Source organism: Plenodomus lingam, assembly GCF_022343315.1.
Source record: "Plenodomus lingam strain CAN1 chromosome Unknown contig_9, whole genome shotgun sequence".
Lineage (NCBI taxonomy): Eukaryota > Fungi > Ascomycota > Dothideomycetes > Pleosporales > Leptosphaeriaceae > Plenodomus > Plenodomus lingam.
Window position 1 is genome coordinate 202,789 of NW_027093973.1, and position 20,803 is coordinate 223,591.

The following is a 20,803-nucleotide window of genomic DNA, read 5'->3' on the forward strand; positions in this document are numbered from 1 at the left end:
TGAACCCTTAGGGTTATATTAGATATCTAGTAGGATATAGAGCATCTAATATATATAGGATATAGATCCCCTTACTTAATTAGATTATTATAACGTAGAACGTTACCTTTAATAAGGATCTTTTCTATAAAGAGAAAGATCTAGAGCAGCTTTAATAGTTAGAAGCTTAAAAGATAGTTAATATTATTAGCAAAGATAAGATCTGCAATATAGGAGAAGCATATAAAGAGCTTAATATCTTTAATTAGCTTTGTATTGCGGTAGAGCAACATAAGGAGTGTAGTAAGCAAGGAGGACTAAACCTAGTATAGGAGCTAGGGGGTAGGGTAGAGCTAGAGGAGGTAGGTAATTAGGCTAGTTAGCCTAGTAATTCACAACCCCCTAAGCAGACACCTCTAGCGTAGGTACTAAGCACAGCTAGCTTAGCATAAAGGATCTATATAAAGTCCCCTAAGCTAATAGGGCTCTAAACTCCTAAACTAATACTAGAACTAAACTTTAGTATAGGAGACAAAGGATCTATGCAGGTTATAGATTAGGGTCTTACTACCTAAGATAGTAGTAATCTAACTTACTTTAACGCCATAATAGGTAGCTCCTAGGAAAGACCTAGAGGGGAGAGTGCTATTAGTAGGTCACTCTATAAGAGCACAGAGATAGGTAAGGGTACCCTATCTAGCTCTTATAGGGGTAGTAAGCAGAGCTCCTACCTACCTACTTTAGGACTAGATTCTATATCTCCTACAGATCCCTTACAAGCGGCACCTAGAGCTCCTAGAAGAAGCAGAAAACTACAAGTTAAAGGACTACTACTAACGCGTGTTAGTAAGCAAGCTTAGGGATAGGACCCTAATAAACTACTAGGAGGCTCTATAAGTGCGGGGATATATATAGTAATAGATCTATTAGATATAGATCTAATTAGAAATCCCTTGTATAATCTTTTAGTATATCCTAAACTAAATACTATAATCCACGCTGTAATTATAGTAGTAATAGGGAGCAAATCTCCTAAAAACCCTAAAAGAAATACGCACTAGGACGCTCTATAAAAAGAGCTAAAACAATAGAAGGATCTCTATAACTACTAAATAGGATAGCAATTTAGAGACGCAGCATATAAAGAAATTAATACTTTACTAAAAGCTAGTACCTAGAAGGAGATTAATAGGCTAAATACAGGAGAGCGTCTACTCCTACTTAAATAGGTGTTTACATACAAGCTTAATTAGGATAGTTACCTAATTAAGTGCAAAGCAAGGATAGTAGTAAGAGGAGATCTACAGCTTACTAACTTAATTTATTTAACCTACGCAGCTACCCTAGTAGCTTAAACCTTTAGGACTATAATAGCTATTAGAGCTAAGTTTAACCTTAAGATATATTAATATAACGTTGTTAGAGCTTTCCTTAACGCCTTAAGGGATTAATACCCTATAGTTATCTGCAAGCTACCTAAAGGATATTAAATACCTAGGAAGTATGTTAAGCTTAAACGAGCTCTATATAGATTAAAAGACTTACTATTATTATAGTATAATAAGCTCTTAACTACACTCTAAGAAAATAAGCTTATTGCTTCTAAAGAGGAGCTATACCTATTCTTTAACAGAGATCGCAGTATCTTGTTAATATTCTATGTGGACAATATCCTATTGCTCTATCACTAAAACTACGCAAGCTAAGCTCACAAAGTTATCTAAGCTCTAAAGCAAAGATATACTATAGAAGAGAAGGGACCTATAAGCTAGTTTCTAGGGGTGAGAGTAATCTAGGATAGAAAGAGACAGACAATAACGCTTGTTTATAATAAATACATTAACAAGATTACAAAGAAATTTAATCTAGTAGAGACAGGAAAATTCCCTACTATACTACTATTAAGTAAAGATATTAAAAAGAGCACTAGAGAAGCCACTAAAAAAGGAGATTAAGGACTATTAGGAGCGCGTTAGATTAATCCTTTACACCTTAATTATAGTGCGCCCTAATATTGCCTATGCAGCCTCCTAGCTCTCCTAATACCTTACTAACCTATCTAAATAACACTTTAATGCGGTTAATTAAGTAATCGTCTATCTATACTAAACTTAATACTAATTAATCTAATATAGGAATAGGGATCCTAATAAGCTTATAATATATAGTAATGCGTTATTTGCTAATAATATTAATACTTAGCAATTATTATATAGATACCTAATCACGCTCTTTAGAGGACCTATTATTTAGAAGGCAGCTTAACAAGCAACTGTTACTACTTTAACTACTAAGGCAGAGCTCCTTGCGCTCAAGCAAGTAAGCAAAGAAGTAATAGCGTTAAAACGCTTTTTAACTAAAATACACCTTACTTTAGATACTACCTAGATAATTAATTATAATAATTAACAAACTATTAGGTTAGTAGTAGGTAACAACAAAAGGATCACTACTAAGCTACGCTATGTGGATATTTAAAACAGGTGGCTTAGACAAGAGTATAAAAAGGGATCTTTCTATATTACCTACCTACCTACTAGTAATATACTAGCTAATAGGCTTACTAAAAACCTAACTATATAATAATTTATAAGGTTTAGGGAGCACCTAAAGTTATATAATAGTAGAGTATAGATTATATAATATTAATTAAAGTAAGGTAGTATATAAGATCTATTAATATATAATATAAGAATAACTAACTATAGCCTACCTCTCTATTATTAACTAGGCAGCTTCCTTAAGGAGCTCTATTATACGCAAGAAGCGTGCCTTAGAGTCTATAGGGAGCTGCCTAGGTTGCCCTATCCTAGGATCTATAGGGGGAACCTTAGAGGAGCTAGAGTCCTTATCTTCTAATAAGGAGCTCTAGGCGCCCTTAGCTACAGTATTAGCCTTGCGCGCAAGCTTAGTAGTAGTAGTAGCAGCTTTTACTAGCTCCTGACTTAGCCTTACTCTCCTTAAGGAGCACTAAGACCCTCCGCTTCTTATCCTTAAGAAGGTCTTAGCTCTTACCTGCCTGCTTCCTTGCTAGGAAGGATAGCGTAGAACGTTAGGCAAGCTTAGGGCTATTAGTTAGTTTATTAGTATAAGATCTTACTAAGCGTTATAAAGGAAAAATTCTTATATAGATTATATATATTAGGATATAGCTATACCTAGAGGAGCACTACTAGCACTAAGTCCCCTTACTAGAAGAGTTATAGCACTCGCTATTAGACTTATTAAAGAGCGCTAAGCGTAGACAATTTAGACAAGTTTTGGCACAATAAATGCTAGGCTCTCTGCAGCAGGAGGATCTTAGGGTCTCCTTAGGAGCTAGAGAGGGAGCAGGAGCAGGAGCGGGGGCCTTAGGCGGGGTCTAGGGAGGAGCAGGAGCTAGAGTAGGAGCGCCCTTCCTTAGCTTCGCGATCTTAACTATAGTAGTAGTAGCTACGCGCTTAGCTACTGCACACTCTGTAATAGCCTTACGCTTAGTAGTAGCGCGCTCTTCTTTAGCAGCAGTAGCTTTAGTAACTATAGCTTTAGCTACGCAGGAAGTAATAAGGGTAGCGCAGGTAAAGTAAGCGCAAGTAGTAGGTTTTAACTTTAACTAAGATATAGGTTAGTAGGGATATAAGTATAGTTTAGATCTTTAGGGTTATATAATCTTATAACTTAAGCTATAGTAAAGATTATAGTTAGGTAGATAGAGTTATAGAGCTCTGTCTAGATAATATCTACGCGCGCAAGCGCAGGCTAAACAAGGAAGGCGCGCTAGTTAGTATCTAAAGGGTAAGCTAATTTAACCCTTTAGATATACAACACTCTAATTAGCTATACTACCTACTAACTATAAGCGTAACTATAACAACAAAAGATCTACCTATACCTAGGGGGTGTGTTGCAGGAGGGATATTAACTAGATCACAGAGCATCTTAATCTAATTAACCCTAATTAATACCCCTATATAACCCACTATCTAATTAACTACTAGCTTACTGCCAAGTGCCTAACAAAAAGCAGGAGCTCTAGTAAGGAAGGTTTACTAATTATTTACCTTCTAGTAAGGGTAGCTAAAGCTCTATATATATAAGTACGATCGTAGTAGATACAATCTAATAATCTATCTCCTAAATCATTCCTAACCTTAGTGATCCAAATTTCCACACTAAGTTACTAAAGGGCGCTAGCCTCTTTACTAACCTATATATATAGACACTATAGGACAAAGTAGTACTAGAAGATAAGATATACTAAGTACGTCTTAATACAGTTTAGAAAGGCGCTAGGTCTTTCCTAGTTTTAGCTAATATAAAGTCATAGATTAGGGACTATGTAATTAGCGCACATAGTACTTTGCTCTAAAGGGGTATTATTTAGTTACTAATATAGGAACCCCTTATAACTACTATTATATAGTAAGCATATAAATTAGGTTTAGTAGGATATCTAGGAAAGAATATAATATTTTAAATACTACACCGCGACTATTATTAGGATAGAATATTAGGAGATATTACGCAGTATATTTAAAACTACTATTATTATAGTGCTTATATCTCCTAGAAGCGCTAATAGAGTCTATTATAACCTATACTAGTTGCGTTATAATACTAGTCCTAAATATCTATAGATTTTATAGTTAACCTACCTATAAAAGATAATAGCAAACCTTAGTTCCTATTAGTTATTACTAATAGATTATCTAAATATATTTAGCTTAAAGTAACAGTCTCTATAGTAGCTAATTATTATGCGAGGATCTTCTAGGACAACTAGTAGTAGTTCTAGGGCTTCCTATCCTCTATTATTACTAACTAAGGCTCTAACTAGTTAGGATCCTTCTAGATAATATTATACTAAATAATAAAGATAAACTAGTTACTGTCTACTATATACTACCCCTAGATAGATAGCAGGACAGAGCAGGCAAACTAAGAAGTGCAGGCAGTGCTGCGTATAATAGTATGCTTTAAGCAGACTAACTAGCCTAACTACCTACTAGCCTGCTAACTTACACTTAATAATAGGGACTCTAGTATAACTAGTATTAGCCTAAATCTACTTTTAAATAGGTATACTATAGACATGCTATAAAAGACTATATTACTACTAGTAAAGCCTAAGAATCCTTATAGAGAGGCTATAGCGTTCTTATTACACCTATAGAGGGGTGTAGAGCTAGCGTAAGCTACTATTATATTCTAATAGTAATAATAATAGGAAGTAATAAACTAGTCCTAACGCCTAGCTAAAAAGTTCCTAAAAGGTAATATAGTTTAGTTTATAATACGTAATATAAAGATAAACTAACTAAGTAAAAAGTTTAACTAGCTATAGGTAAAGTATAAAGTAATAGAAGTCCCTACTCTACTTATAGTAGTATTAGACTTACTAGGGAACTTATATAAGACTATATATATAGATCTGCTAGAGAGAGCTACTAATAATCTACTACTAAGCTAGAAGCTTTAGGACTTATAACTAGGCCTAATAGTTACTCTAGAAAATAAAGACGCAACACTAGATAAATAGGAAGTAGATAAGATCCTTTATACAAAGAATGTAAGAGGAAAAGGGAAGCGTTAAGTCCTAGTAAAATAGAAGGGGTATATTAATCTAACATAGCACCTGCTAGAGGTAGTATAGGATACTAAGGCTCTAGATAGGTTTAAGGAAAAGTATAGGGATATTATATATAATAATAGCCTAATACACATAAAAGCTAGGAAGTAAGGGTAGAAGAAAACTAGAATAATAACTTAGACCTTTATTATAATTAAGAAGTAAAAAGGTATTAGAGATATCTTTTATTTATCCTTACAACACTCTAAGCAAGTGCCCTACTACTAAAGTTTTATAAGGTAGCTAATAATTAGGTAGTAGTATTTATACTATTACTATCTATAACTAACCCCCTCCTAGCCCCCCCTAAACTAGTATTTATATTATTCTAACGCCTCTATATCTCTTAGTAATAGTAGTGACGCTTGCGCGCAGCGCAGGTAGGGGAGGACTTAGTTAACAAGTATAAGTAATAGTAGTAGTAGTAGCAGGAGGAGGGTAGTGCTTTAATAGTTTACTAATATATAGTACCCTAGGCCTAAAGAAAGCAAATGTTAGAATATATATAAAGGGAATAAAGGGAAATTAATACTAATAATAGGAGTCTTAATACTGCAGGTAGTACGCTTAGTAGCGCTCTTAAGCTTATTAATGCAAAGGTTAGTTTAGGCCTAGGTCTTATTTATATACTAGTTAATACGCTAGAAGGTAATACTAGTAGTAGTAGCAAGCTATATAACGTTATTATTGCTATAACTACTATATAAAGGTGTAATAGTAGACTAAAGTAGAAATAATAGAGCACTAGTAGTAGATAGAATAATAGCACTAAGCTAATACTAATTATAGGCGCGTAAGTAGGTAGTAGGGGCGAGCAGAGTAATAGTATTATTAGTTTAAGCCCTTAATATAAGACCCTTAAAATAATAGTAGAGCTAGTAGAACTATAGTATAAACTAGTAATAGGTGCCTTTAGTAGGTTTCCCTGTAAAGGTACTAAGGGTCCCCTTCTTTATAATATAGAGGCGATCCTCCTAGTAACTATAATAAAACTAAAGCTAGTTGCGAAGGGCTTAGCAAATATTAGGATTATTAGTAAGGATAGCTTCTAATTAAGTATAGGTCTTGTAGCTATAATAGCAGGACTTATATAAGCGCCCTAGATATAGTTAGAACTTGCTATAAAGAAAATAAAAGTTAAAGGGAACTTACTACTACCTTCCTAATAGTTACACTTACTAAAGAGATAAAGCTAGTTAATATACTAATTATAGGGAAGTAGCTTTACAAAACTACTATTATATTCCTTATTATCTAAGTTACTAGAAATAATAAAGCTACTAAGTAACTATATTTAGAGAGATGTGTGCTAAGTAAAAAGTTAGTGTAGGAAATATAGGGAGAATATTAGAAGTACGCACCTTATCTTAGTAGGCCTAGCGCGGGGTCTAACTACCTTATAGTAGATTACTACTACTAGCACTAGTAGTAGTAGACAAGGATATAATAGGGTCTAGATAGGCGGGATTTAATAGGGAAATAGTAGAGAGAGGGCTAATTAGTAGGGAAAATCTATTGTATAATAAAATAAGTTTAGGAAATTTATAGTAGGGTAGGATAGCTATGTTAGAACTTTTATAGTAGGGTGCTAAAATAAGCGCATAGACGCCACGTGCGCGTACTGCTTAATATATAGGCCCATTATAAATTAGGAAGAAATATAAAGATATAATAATAAAACTAAAAAATATAGTAATAAAGCCTAATATAGATTATAGCGGATAAAGATATAACCCTAGACCCCTAGAAAGACGATTTTACAATAGTTTATAGGGGAAGGTTAGGGGTATATAAAGGGCTTAGGCTTATGCCTAAGCCTAGGTCTAATATAAGACGGACCAAGTCTAACACTACTACTAAGCGAACACACTAGACACCTATAAAAAGGCGTAGAGGGCTTACCTCTGCTTTAAGATACTAAATACTATAGAAATCTAGATTACTAAGGTTAGGAATAATTTAGGAGATAGATTATTAGATTATATCTACTACGATTGTACTTATATATATAGAGCTTTAGCTACCCTTACTAGAAGGTGAATAATTAGTAAACCTTCCTTACTAGAGCTCCTGCTTTTTATTAGGCACTTAGTAGTAAGCTAGCAGTTAATTAGATAGTAGGTTATATAGGGGTATTAATTAGGATTAATTAGATTAAGATGCTCTGTAATCTAGTTAATATCCCTCCTGTAACACACCCCCTAGGTATAGGTAGTGTAACAACTTAGGTAGGTAGGGCATCCAAAAGGTATCCTATACGACTCAAAGGCATATGGGAGTGCGCGTCTGTATAGAAAAGGATAAGGTTCCTACACCTATAGGTCTAGTACGAAAGGACAAGAAGAATATGCCTATCCTAACTATAGGCGAGCTATTCTCTATATATATTAGTAAGTCAGGCCTTTATTAGGCCTAACTTGGCATAGAATAATAGGCAGGCAATTCTGCCTTATTGTTACACTACCCCCTCCTATAGAGAAAGGATAGTCCCTATCCTTAGGATTAGGTTTAGATCCCTTATCAAAGAAGAGCTTTTTGCAAAATAATTCCACCTTTACCTCTGCCTTTACCTTTACTTCTTCTTCCTAGGGCACAGACCCCTATCCCTAGCCTGTATATAACTAGCCCTCTACCTACTAACTTTCTTATTCCTATATCCCCTATTTTTTAATTATTTAACCTAATCTATCTAAAATCTAGTAAGTATTTAATCTATATAATTAAACAGTTGCTAATCTAAATTAGAACCTTTAGCTATGCTAGTACTAGTACTACTAGGAGTCCTCCCTATTACTTATCGCGCTCTCTATATAAGGGCAGTTAGGGCTCTAGCTAGGGGCAGGTTTAACAATTTTAATTTTAAGTTAAAGAATTCTAAGAAGTGCTAGTACTGTATCTCCTAGAATAAGTATTGCAATCTAGTAAGTATCTAAGTCTAATAGGGTTCCTTTACTAATCCTAGTAGATTCCTTCTTTTATTAGCTAAGAGTACTCTGCCCTTAGGGGTGCCCTAGAAGAGTACTACAGCTTAATAGGAAACCTTGCTAAAGGGGATAAGGATAACAAGGCTGTAGTTACTTATTAGAAGGATGTTAAGCAGTTTAAGGCTACTATTTAAGAAACTACCTAAAACCTTGCTAAGTGCGTTACTATTACTAATACTTAGACTAAGGGCATAGAAGCTACTAAGATCCTTATAGCTATATATTATACTACTATATCTAATTTACGTTAGCTTTAGAATAGTATCTATAAGATAGTCTTAGTAGTTAGGGGCTTAATAAAGGCTATTAAAGAACTTAAGGAGGAATTAGCGCTAAATTAGGAGGCAACCTTTTTAGTATAGGCTAAGATAAAGGCGTTTTATAAGAAGGAATCTAAATTAGTCCTAGCTCCTGTCCCTACTCCCGCACCTACTCTAATCCCTGCTGCACTAGTTATCTAGAAGCTAGCAAAGAAGGATAGTCTAGGTGCTATCTTAGCTAATACAGAGTCTAAACTAGGTTCTAATAGAGAGATAGATATAGAATAAAGAGGTTTCCTAGGGGTAGTGTCCTAGGAACCTTAAAGGATCTAAATAGGATATAATAATAAATAATAACAAGAATAATAGTAATAGATAGTAGTTAATAGATAATACGTAGCTAAATAGGATATAAATTAGTTCTAATATTAGGCATGATTATTGTAAAGTAATATTAGATCCTCTTTACTTTTTTCCTAGGCTTAAATCTATTTTAGTAAGCTGCGTGGGGGACCTAGCTAATTTAGATACTATTAGTAGAATACCTATAATTTATAGGGAGCACCTATAAAGTTAGAGGTAGGATACTAAACAGGATTAGGATTGTGTCTAACCTACTTAACCTTATATTTTAGCTTAGATTAATATAATTTACTAGCTAGGATTTCTTCTACCTCCTATTCCTCTACACCTTATATAGGGGTACTAGGGGGTTTTAGAGCCTCTTGTCTAGGTAATAGGTCTTAGGGATCTTTGTATAGTACATTAGGAGAAAAAACGTTATAGATCTTAGAACTAGGTAGCAATTAGAGGCGATACGCGTTTCCTACTTATCCTAATACCTTAAAGGGGCCTTCCTATTATTTAGATAGTTTTTAGCTAGGTTATAAAATAGCAAGATTAGTAGTAGATAGATAAATATAGTTACTAACCTTCTAGTTAACTAGATAGTAATAGCAATTAGTAGCGGAGCGTATTTAGTCTTAAGCTCTTTCTATATTTTCTTTAGTAATCTTCTAGGCGTCGTGCATCTAAGTAGCAAGGGATAAGGCGTCCTTGTGGTTTAGTTTCTCTAGTATAGTAGATAGGGTCTTTTCTAGTTTCTAATACTAACTTTGCTTTAGTAAGGAACTAAAGAGGAGCTAATACAGGGCTATACTAATAGACGAATATAGGAGAGTACTTTAGGCACAGTCTATTATAGGTAGTAAGTTGCTCTAGTTATCTTAGTAATAGGATACAAAAGGCCTTAGTCTCTAATTAATATACTTATTTATAATCTTAGTTTGTCTATTAGTTTATTTGTAGTAGGTAGTAAAGAGCTTATGTTGCAGGAGGGATATCAACTGGATCACGGAGCATCTTGATCCCGATTAATCCCGATCAATCCTGGTTAATACCCCTGTATGACCCACTATCTAATCGACTGCCAGCTCACTGCCAAGTGCCTAACAAAAAGCAGGAGCTCTAGTAAGGAAGGTTTACTAATTATTCACCTTCTAGTAAGGGTAGCTAAAGCTCTATATATATAAGTCTAATTGTAGTAGATACAATCTAATAATCTATCTCCTAAATTATTCCTAACCTTAGTAATCTAAATTTCTATAGTTATAAGCCTAGTTCGCGCTTTACCTTATTAAAGATTGTCCTATCTATTTAAGCGTATTGTTTAACTTGGACACTAAGCTAGCAAAGCTTTACTCTTTCTTTATACTATTTCTTAAGCAGAAGCTTACTTATTACTCTTCTACTATAAGCGACTAAATCCTAAAGGGGGATATCCTACTTACTAGATTAACTAACTAGCCTACCTAGTATATTTAATTTAGATACCATGCCCTAACTAAAGGGATCTAGGCAGAGGTAGACCCTAAGGCTCTAGATGCTGAAAACCACTTTAAGAATAAACCTATTAAGACTAGCATGCCAATAGATATCGCGCTATCTAATACAACAAGCGAGCAGTACAAACTCTAAATAGCATAGTACTAAGCTTGCTTATTAGATTAGGCATTAAAGTTATTAGCAATCTAGAACCTCTTTATATAGGTTAACAATATAGTAGATTAAGGGATCCTTACCCTAGCCTATATAGAGCTTATTAATTAAGGAAGAGTAACCCTCTAAGCACTTATCTAAGTGCTCTGCAATAACCTAGCGCTAATAGACTTAAGCGCTGCAACACTGGCGAGATCGCAGTACAAAGCTTATCTTGCTAAGGCAAAGATAAGTAGCTAAGATGCTAATTGCTAGTAGAAGGAGTAGACAATCCTATATACGCAAGCTAAGGTATACAACGTTCCTAATATTAAAGGACAGCTTGTAGTATAGGATTATCTTAAAGCTCTATCTGCTAGGATCTTACTAGATTAGGGTTAAACCATGTTTTAAAGGATTATTAAAAAGTTAGTAATAGGAGAGCTAACTTATAACCTCCTATAGGTTGCTAAGATCTATTTATCACTGCTCCAAGAGAACGACATAAGATTAAGCTCTAAGGGTCCTAGAGTGTTTGCAATAATAGGAGCTCTACCTTCTAATTAACCTAAGAAGGAGTCTTCATGCCTATATAGTAGATCCTACCTATAGAAACCTCCTAAATATAAAAACGTGATTAAAGCTTAGACTAATACAGGTAACAAGCTTACTACTACTTAACAATTAGAGATTAAGAAAAAGATTAATAGGAATTAAAAATTTAAAGAGTTAAGAAAAGCTCTAATTAAGTCCTATCCTATTAATTAAGATTATAGTAGTAAGGCAAGCGCGATTACCTATCTAGGCAGTATCTAGGCGGCACTAATTAACCCTATGTTAATAGCGGAGAAAACAAACAGGATCTATTTAACTATAGACTTTAAAGCTTACGCTCTATTAAAGAGCACTATCTTTAACAACAGGGGTGCAGTGCACCTAGTTAATAATATAAGCTACCTAGAAGAAAGCTTGTTTAGATTAGTTAAATATAAGACAGTTAAAGCAGGAACTTAAGCTTTTCTAATCTTAGGTAGAGGGACTAGAGTAATCCCTAATGCTCTTAATAGACTAAGAGGTCCAAAAATAGAAGATTTGGTGCTTACTAATATAGTATTAGTAGAAGGTTTTTATGTAAATATTATATTAGAAGCTTAATTGCTTAAAGTAGGAGTTTAGTTCCTTAGGCTAGATGCCACCTTATAGTTTAGATTATTAGGAAAGAGCGTTGTATTAGCTAAGTTACTACGCAAGTTTAACTTAACTTTCCTAGAATACAAGCCCTCTACCCCTTATTAAATAATCTAAAGTATAGTGCCTAAACAACCCTAACAATCCTAGATAACTTACCTAAGACACAATAGTAAGAAGCTTTAGCACTAATAATTAGGCTATTTAGGACCTAAGGCGCTTAAAGCTCTAGTTAAGTTAGTAATAAATATTAGGATTAAAGGAACTCCTAGGAGCAAATGCGAGCACTGCGCTATTATACATGCCTAACAGGTTATATTAAGATAACTAAGGGAAAGATTACCACGTCTATACTACTAGGTATTATAAGATCTATTTAACATGCTAACAGGTATAGCTTATAAGTAATAGATCTTAGTATTAAAGTGCGACTACTTAGGAAAGCTTTATACCTATCTACTGTAAGCCAAAAACCTTAATAAGATTATACGGGTGTTCAAAAATTTCAAGAGCTTAATACTTAACTAATATAAGCTTAGTATAGTTAAGATTATACAAGATAACAACGTTGCAACGCTCCCTTAGCGTAGCAAATCTCACTTTTAGATTTAGGTAGCTAATAATAGTATTAAAATTAAGAGCTTACCTATATATACCTATAAACCTAATAGAGGAGTAGAAAGAGTAGGGTAGGAGATTATAACAAAATCAATTAAAATAAGGATTAGTGCTAACCTACTAACAAAGCTCTAGCCTAAAATTATTAAAGCAGCGACTTAGCTCTATAATATAAGCCTATCCTATGCTTATAATATAATATTACCTAATAAAGTGCTAGATTGTTAGTTTACTAGATACTTTAGGTAGTAGTAACTAGAGTAGATAAGGGAGGCAACTACTAATCTCCGCCCTAATTAGAGCGGAATATACGCCTATAGGTGTTAAGCTTACCCCCTTAATAGAGATTAAGCAGCTAGGCGTTACAAGAGGGTTTTTAAGGTGAACCCTTAGGGTTATATTAGATATCTAGTAGGATATAGAGCATCTAATATATATAGGATATAGATCCCCTTACTTAATTAGATTATTATAACGTAGAACGTTACCTTTAATAAGGATCTTTTCTATAAAGAGAAAGATCTAGAGCAGCTTTAATAGTTAGAAGCTTAAAAGATAGTTAATATTATTAGCAAAGATAAGATCTACAATATAGGAGAAGCATATAAAGAGCTTAATATCTTTAATTAGCTTTGTATTGCGGTAGAGCAATATAAGGAGTGTAGTAAGCAAGGAGGACTAAACCTAGTATAGGAGCTAGGGGGTAGGGTAGAGCTAGAGGAGGTAGGTAATTAGGCTAGTTAGCCTAGTAATTCACAACCCCCTAAGCAGACACCTCTAGCGTAGGTACTAAGCACAGCTAGCTTAGCATAAAGGATCTATATAAAGTCCCCTAAGCTAATAGGGCTCTAAACTCCTAAACTAATACTAGAACTAAACTTTAGTATAGGAGACAAAGGATCTATACAGGTTATAGATTAGGGTCTTACTACCTAAGATAGTAGTAATCTAACTTACTTTAACGCCATAATAGGTAGCTCCTAGGAAAGACCTAGAGGGGAGAGTGCTATTAGTAGGTCACTCTATAAGAGCACAGAGATAGGTAAGGGTACCCTATCTAGCTCTTATAGGGGTAGTAAGCAGAGCTCCTACCTACCTACTTTAGGACTAGATTCTATATCTCCTACAGATCCCTCACAAGCGGCACCTAGAGCTCCTAGAAGAAGCAGAAAACTACAAGTTAAAGGACTACTACTAACGCGTGTTAGTAAGCAAGCTTAGGAATAGGACCCTAATAAACTACTAGGAGGCTCTATAAGTGCGGGGATATATATAGTAATAGATCTATTAGATATAGATCTAATTAGAAATCCCTTGTATAATCTTTTAGTATATCCTAAACTAAATACTATAATCCACGCTATAATTGTAGTAGTAATAGGGAGCAAATCTCCTAAAAACCCTAAAAGAAATACGCACTAGGACGCTCTATAAAAAGAGCTGAAACAATAGAAGGATCTCTATAACTACTAAATAGGATAGCAATTTAGAGACGCAGCATATAAAGAAATTAATACTTTACTAAAAGCTAGTACCTAGGAGGAGATTAATAGGCTAAATACAGGAGAGCGTCTACTCCTACTTAAATAGGTGTTTACATACAAGCTTAATTAGGATAGTTACCTAATTAAGTGCAAAGCAAGGATAGTAGTAAGAGGAGATCTATAGCTTACTAACTTAATTTATTTAACCTACGCAGCTACCTTAGTAGCTTAAACCTTTAGGACTATAATAGCTATTAGAGCTAAGTTTAACCTTAAGATATATTAATATAACGTTGTTAGAGCTTTCCTTAACGCCTTAAGGGATTAATACCCTATAGTTATCTGCAAGCTACCTAAAGGATATTAAATACCTAGGAAGTATGTTAAGCTTAAACGAGCTCTATATAGATTAAAAGACTTACTATTATTATAGTATAATAAGCTCTTAACTACACTCTAAGAAAATAAGCTTATTGCTTCTAAAGAGGAGCTATACCTGTTCTTTAACAGAGATCGCAGTATCTTGTTAATATTCTATGTGGACAATATCCTATTGCTCTATCACTAAAACTACGCAAGCTAAGCTCACAAAGTTATCTAAGCTCTAAAGCAAAGATATACTATAGAAGAGAAGGGACCTATAAGCTAGTTTCTAGGGGTAAGAGTAATCTAGGATAGAAAGAGACAGACAATAACGCTTGTTTATAATAAATACATTAACAAGATTACAAAGAAATTTAATCTAGTAGAGACAGGAAAATTCCCTACTATACTACTATTAAGTAAAGATATTAAAAAGAGCACTAGAGAAGCCACTAAAAAAGGAGATTAAGGACTATTAGGAGCGCGTTAGATTAATCCTTTACACCTTAATTATAGTGCGCCCTAATATTGCCTATGCAGCCTCCTAGCTCTCCTAATACCTTACTAACCTATCTAAATAACACTTTAATGCGGTTAATTAAGTAATCGTCTATCTATACTAAACTTAATACTAATTAATCTAATATAGGAATAGGGATCCTAATAAGCTTATAATATGCAGTAATGCGTTATTTGCTAATAATATTAATACTTAGCAATCATTATATAGATACCTAATCACGCTCTTTAGAGGACCTATTATTTAGAAGGCAGCTTAATAAGCAACTGTTACTACTTTAACTACTAAGGCAGAGCTCCTTGCGCTTAAGCAAGTAAGCAAAGAAGCAATAGCGTTAAAACGCTTTTTAACTAAAATACACCTTACTTTAGATACTACCTAGATAATTAATTGTAATAATTAATAAACTATTAGGTTAGTAGTAGGTAATAATAAAAGGATCACTACTAAGCTGCGCTATGTAGATATTTAAAACATATAGCTAAGATAAGAGCATGTAAAGGGATCTTTCGATATTACCTACCTACCTACTAGCAATATACTAGCTAATAGGCTTACTAAAAACCTAACTATATAATAATTTATATGGTTTAGGGAGTACCTAAAGTTATATAATAGTAGAGTATATATTATATAATATTAATTAAAGTAAGGTAGTATATAAGATCTATTAATATATAATATAAGAATAACTAACTATAGCCTACCTCTCTATTGTTAACTAGGTAGCTTCCCTAAGGAGCTCTATTACGCGCGTAAAGCGTGCCTTAGAGTCTATAGGGAGCTGCCTAGGTTGCCCTAGCCTAGGATCTATAGGGGGAACCTTAGAGGAGCTAGAGTCCTTATCTTCTAACAAGGAGCTCTAGGTGCCCTTAGCTGCAGCATTAGCCTTGCGCGTAAGCTTAGCAGCAGTAGTAGCAGCTTTTACTAGCTCCTGCTAATATACTAGCTAATAGGCTTACTAAAAACCTAACTATATAATAATTTATATGGTTTAGGGAGTACCTAAAGTTATATAATAGTAGAGTATATATTATATAATATTAATTAAAGTAAGGTAGTATATAAGATCTATTAATATATAATATAAGAATAACTAACTATAGCCTACCTCTCTATTGTTAACTAGGTAGCTTCCCTAAGGAGCTCTATTACGCGCGTAAAGCGTGCCTTAGAGTCTATAGGGAGCTGCCTAGGTTGCCCTAGCCTAGGATCTATAGGGGGAACCTTAGAGGAGCTAGAGTCCTTATCTTCTAACAAGGAGCTCTAGGTGCCCTTAGCTGCAGCATTAGCCTTGCGCGTAAGCTTAGCAGCAGTAGTAGCAGCTTTTACTAGCTCCTGCTGCTTAGCCTCGCTCTTCTTAAGTGTGAAGGGCTTAGGCTTATGCCTAAGCCTAGGTCTAACACAAGACGGACTAAGTCTAACACTACTACTAAGCGAACACACTAGACACCTATAAAAAGGCGTAGAGGGCTTACCTCTCCTTTAAGATACTAAATACTATTATTAACGCTTATTATATTCTCCCTTAGGGCTAGTCTATAATATTTTAGTATCTTCTTCTAAATATACTATAATAGTAATAAGAGATAGACGCGCTAGATATTTAGAATAATTAGGTGCAACCTAATATAGTAGAAAGGCTAATATAATAGGTCTATAGATTAATAGAATAATAGGCTTAAGACTCTACTATAATAGCTGTGCTACGTTAATAGAACAAGGAAATACGCAATTAGATTCTATCCTAACCTTCCTCTAAGCCTGCTAGGTTTAATAATATGCTGCCTCTGCCCCCTCCTACCTTATATTACAAACCTTTCTAGGTTAGCTTGCTATATAATAGCACTAAAGCAAACTTCTCCTCCTAGTAAATAACTATAGAGTTGAAACTGCGTGCAGACAAGGTCTTTATTAGGGATAAGGAGGTAAGGTTTATATATATTTAGTCCTAGTTATTACCTATAGTCTAGTGCGCTATAGCACTATACTTTAAGGATAGTGCATATAAGCATTAGGATATAAGTAGGTTTCTTAACTATCTAGCGTTTTATTATAGCAACTATTATAGGTAGGAGCGCGCCTAAGTTGTGTTAGAACACTTATATTAGGGCTAAAATTAGCCTTTTATAGAGTTCTTTATAAATTTTGTATAGCTTCTTATATAGTTAGGAGGATTATACTAGGATAATAAATAGAAGCTTTTATAACTTTAGTAATATCTTAATAGTTGTATACGCTTAGTTTCCCTTAATAGGGGAGTCTCTAGGACAAACTATAACGCAGCTATAGAGGAATATAAGATAATTGTAGTAGATATTAAAATAGCCTCTCTAGAACTAGGCTTTCTTTAGGCTAGTAACTCTAAGGAACCCTAGTAGAAGTCTAACTTAGATTAGGACAGCGATATAAATATAGTAGAAGTAGCAGCCTTATTAAGTGTACCTACTAAACTACTAATATTACGTCCTAACTAGATTCTATAGGACCTGTTTAATATATAGAAACTAGCAAAGGTCTATACCTAGTATAGATAGGGTAGTTATTTTGTGCGTGTATGCCCTAATACCCTATTGCTATAACTAGTAGGTGTTAAGATAGTTGTAGTATTAGCAAGCGGCCCTAATTTAGGAAACTAGCTACCCCTAACCTTAGGCTAAGTTAGGGGTATAAGGAGGACACTATAATAAAGGAATTATTAATAGTAGAGGCTATTAAGTATCCCCTAGATATTAAGGCTAGGTTAAATAATCCTCCTTTCTTTATTCCCCTCCTCCTAGGTAGAGTAGAGAACGTGCAAGTAATAGTTAATTTAGGGTGCTAGTATTTTAGTGCGGTTAAGGAAAAGTTAGCAAGATAGATTAGTAGGAACTTTATTAATATTCCCCTACAACCCTTGTAATATACCTAGGGAATTACTAAGGGTACAAGAATTTTATAGTTAGTAGTATTAGACTATAATTTAGATAGTTAGCGGTCTTAGCTTTTAGCCTATATAGTACCTAGTCTCTCCTATTAACTAATACTAGGCAGACTATAGCTGTGTAGAGAGGGCGTTGTTATAGATATCCTATAAGGCGAATTAATAATTAGGAAGGCGGGAAATATAGTAGTATAAGAGAGCAGGAGACGCCTATATCCTACCTGTATCTCTATTATCTTAGGTTTAGTTATAGCAGGGTTGCTAAATTAAGGATCCTAATAGGAAGATATATAGGTACAAATTTTTATAATAAATATACTAGATATATTATAGGTAATATACAACTTACGCCTAATAAAATATCTAGGAAGTATTAATAAGGGAAGTCCTATTAATATACATACTATCTATATTACTAGTAATACAGTTCCCTATAAACCTAAGTATAAAACTAGAAAGATAAAGTTACTACTAGAACTATAAGAGTTTAAGGACCTGTTTAACAAAGAGTTAGCAAGCAGTTTACTACCTTATTAAGGTAGTATAGATTACTATGTTTAGTTAATAACTCTCCTAGATAGAACCTAGCCTAACCCCCTATAGGGTCCCCTTTACCCTATATCTCGTGATTAATTACTAGAACTAAGAATATAACTTACTAGATTAATAGATAAGGGCTAGATCTAAGCAAGCTCTTCTATAGCTAAAGCTCTAGTCTTGCTAGTAAAGAAGCTATTAGGCAGTTAGCGCCTTTATATAGATTACTAGATACTTAATAGCATAATAATATTAGACTAATACCTATTACTACTTATTAAGGAAACTTTATGCACACTATCTAGCGTAAATTAGTTTATAAAAGTAGATATTTACGCTGCCTTTTATAAAGTTAGAATAGTAGAAGGTTATAAGTCCCTAATAGCTTTCTGTACCTAGTTTAGGTTATATAAATAGTTAGTATATCTATTTAGTCTTAGTAGTACACTATCTACTTTCTAATAATATATTAATACTATGCTTATAGAGTTACTTAGATTATATATAATAGCCTGCCTTAATAATATCCTAATTTATTTAGGAGGAGACTAGTTTAACTATATAGAAAAGGTAAAGCGTGTACTTATACTATTAAAAGAAGTAGGACTATACCTAGACTTAGAGAAATGTGCTTTTAGTATTAAGGAGGTATGCTACCTAGGCTATATTATTAAGGTAGGTAAATTACTTAGACCTAACCCTAAAAAGCTTAGGGCAGTATAGGAATAGGAATCCCCTAGGAATATAAGAGAGGTAAGGAGTTTTCTAGGTTTTGCTAACTTCTACTATAATTTTATCGCGAAGTTTTCTAAAGTAGTAGCACCTTTAAACTAACTAACTAGGAAGAACACCCTATTCTAATAGGGAGAGGAAGAATAGAGTGTATTTGATACACTAAAAAAGGCATTTATATCTAGACTAGTACTAACGCAATAGGACCTAGCTAAAGAAACGTTATTAGAAGTAGACTATTTAGGATACGCTCTTAGGGGTTGCTTATTATAAAAAGTTAGGGGCGTCTAGCGCCTAGTTACTTACTACTCTATAGCACTAACGCTAGAGAGATAAAACTACACTATATATAATAAGGAATTACTAGCTATTATTAAGTGTCTTAAAAGTTAGTTAGTAGAGCTATAGAGCGTTTATAAGCTATTTATAATATATTACAGGAGGGATATTAACTAGATTATAGAGCATCTTGATCCAATTAATCCTGATTAATACCCCTGTATGACCCACTATCTAATCAACTGCTAGCTTACTGCCAAGTGCCTAATAAAAAGCAGGAGCTCTAGTAAGGAAGGTTTACTAATTATTCACCTTCTAGTAAGGGTAGCTGAAGCTCTATATATATAAGTCCAATCGTAGTAGATACAATCTAATAATCTATCTCCTAAATTATTCCTGACTTTAGTGATCTAGATTTCCACAGTTATAAGCCTAGTTCGCGCTTTACCTTATTAAAGATCGTCCTATCTATTTAAGCGTATTGTTTGACTTAGACACTAAGCTAGTAAGCTTTACTCTTTCTTTATACTATTTCTTAAGCAGAAAGCTTACTTATTACTCTTCTACTATAAGCGACTAAATCCTAAAGGGGGATATCCTACTCACTAGATTAACCAACTGGCCTACCTGGTACATTTAATTTAGATACCATGCCCTAACTAAAGGGATCTAGGCAGAGGTAGACCCTAAGGCTCTAGATGCTAAAAACCACTTTAAGAATAAACCTATCAAGCCTAATATGCTAACAGATATCGCGCTATCTAATATAACAAGTAAGTAGTATAAACTTTAAATAGCATAGTACTAAGCTTGCTTATTAGATTAGGCATTAAAGTTATTAGCAATCTAGAACCTCTTTACATAGGTTAACAATATAGTAGATTAAGGGATCCTTACCCTAGCCTATATAGAGCTTGTTAATTAAGGAAGAGTAACCCTCTAAGCACTTATCTAAGTACTCTGCAATAACCTAGCGCTAACTAACTTAAGCGCTATAACACTAGCGAGATTGTAGTATAAAGCTTATCTTGCTAAGGTAAAGATAAGTGGCCAAGACGCTAATTACTAGTAGAAGGAGTAGACGATCCTATATACGCAAGCTAAGGTATACAACGTTCCTAATATTAAAGGATAGCTTGCAGTACAGGATTATCTTAAAGCTCTATCTACTAGGATCTTACTAGATTAGGGTTAAACTATGTTTTAAAGGATTATTGAAAAGTTAGTAATAGGAGAGCTAACTTATAACCTCTTACAGGTTACTAAGATCTATTTATTACTACTCTAAGAGAACAACATAAGATTAAGCTCTAAAGGTCCTGGAGTGTTTGCAATAATAGGAGCTCTACCT